The 1,872-nt window shown below is 42.1% G+C and overlaps 1 protein-coding gene across 2 annotated transcripts in view; it reads right to left on the reverse strand.

The window, feature by feature from the left end:
• Window positions 1–837, reverse strand: part of vwc2 (von Willebrand factor C domain containing 2) — a 43,203-nt gene extending 42,366 nt beyond the window's left edge. Inside the window, exon 1 of one of the 2 annotated variants that reach the window (XM_086180442.1) lies at window positions 503–837. The gene's annotated coding sequence lies outside the window, so the exon portion shown is untranslated. The remainder of the gene's footprint in view (window positions 1–502) is intronic. The other variant, XM_086180443.1, reaches the window with a different exon arrangement.
• Between the last annotated feature and the right edge of the window lie 1,035 nt (window positions 838–1,872).

The following is a 1,872-nucleotide window of genomic DNA, read 5'->3' on the forward strand; positions in this document are numbered from 1 at the left end:
ATTTGCTTGTATACACAGGAATCCTACTGGGTGAAGTAATAGACCAGGAAATACGTTAGAAGCTCCTGATGATGGTGATGGCAAGCAGGCTTCTTTTCACTTCTCACACCCAGAGATGTGATGACATTTTTGCAGATTTGTTTTGTTTAAATGTCGGGGGGGGGGGGGGGAATAGAATAGAAAACCAGAACATGCAGTTGAGAGAGCTCATCATCCCAAAATCAACCCTTCTACTTTGCTGGTGGATTTCCTACACTGTGACGGTTGGCTGTGGATGTTGCATCCAAAAAGCATGCAGCTCCTACAAAAGGAGTCTTTTTTTTCCACATCAAATTAACAATAGTTTCCCCTCATCAAGCTCATTTGCAGAGGCAGGCTTTTGTGATAAATCACATTCTCAGGCTTGCACAGTGGCTTTAGTGGAAGTCAGTTCCTCGTGAAATGCGTTAAACTAAGTTGATGAGTAAGCTGAGCCCGTGAAACGCATCCGTGTGTCATTCACCTGTGATCCTCCGAGTCTGTCCGGATCCGCTGGCTTGCAACAGAGCTTGTGTGCAGACAGCAACAAATGATCTGCGGGGAACAGATTCAACCTGACGGCCGTCAAACGCTCAGTCTCCCCGGGAGGATGCTCGCTGGTCCTCCGCGCTCCAACTTTCAGTGAAGGAGCTCCGTCTCCGGCGATTGTCTTTGCAAGTGCCGCGCAGATACACTGATGTCCCTGCTGCACACTGGCACTTTAGTCCTCCTAAATAAATAAATATATAGCTAAATCCAAGTTGAGCCGCTAGATGGCGCAGCTCCGTGTTGCAGGAAAGCCATCAGTCAATTAGCGGGATGAAGAGATGCCTCACAGGTCGGTTCATGAGGTTCCCTCACACCGCTGCGAGGAGGGACTCAGGTTAATTATCTGGAATGAGCAAGTCGTTTCCATGACAGTTTGGTCACTGTGCAATTTGTTGCCAAGTGGGGGAAGTAAATTATGGACAAGAAGCGGAATGAAAGTGAAGTGTCAGGAATGCTGCCAGGAGATGTAAAAAAAAAAAAAAAAAAAATGTAAACGAAGGGAATCAAAAGTACTCTGTCACATTTAAATAGATTTATTAACCTGGAATCAGAGTACACATGTAAGTGGAAAGTAAGCTTGAGTCTATAGACTACGTAAAAGTCAAAGGTTATTTATTATTTAAGTTGTACTCCACCAAATTTCAGCTGCTGATCCTCTGTGGCTCTATAATGAAATAGAGCATTAGTGGAATCAGCTCCATCGCACCTCAGCCAGGTAATACACCAATATTACAGGACTCTAGAGGTTTTCTTTTGAAAGGACTTCATCATTTTTATGGATATCTGCTCTTGTAATTGAGAATGATTTACCCCGATGTTTGGTACCTTAAAGGGATATTTCACCAAAACAGTATAAAGGTGTCTTGAGCTGACAAAGATGTTCTTTCACCACTGTGTCACTTTTTTTGTGACTCCAGAATGCAGGAGAAAAAAAAAACCCCAAAACTACATCTTGGAGCTAATGGTTCCCTGTGGGCACCAACTATAAACAACAGCAAAACTGTAAATAAAAAAAAAAAAGATGAATAAAGAAAGAAAGAATGAAAGAAAGAAAGAAAGAAAGAAAGAAAGAAAGAAAGAAAGAAAGAAAGAAAATGTCCCTTTATCATTGTCATGTAAAATCCACATCTTTATCCAGTCGTATTCTCAATAATCTACAAACACTTTGATTTGAGCTAAAAACAAGCATTCTTATGGTTCATAGCTGATTAAGCAGAAGTGCCTTGGTTCATCTGAATGCACCACCCGGTTGTCCACGGCGCTACTGTGATTGTTTTTAGCTCGAAATCTAAGTGTTTGCGGATT

The sequence above is a fragment of the Aulostomus chinensis genome, chromosome 16 (assembly GCF_037954235.1).
Source record: "Aulostomus chinensis isolate RoL2024-O1b breed Wild chromosome 16, RoL_Achi_v1.0, whole genome shotgun sequence".
NCBI classification, from domain to species: Eukaryota; Metazoa; Chordata; class Actinopteri; order Syngnathiformes; family Aulostomidae; genus Aulostomus; species Aulostomus chinensis.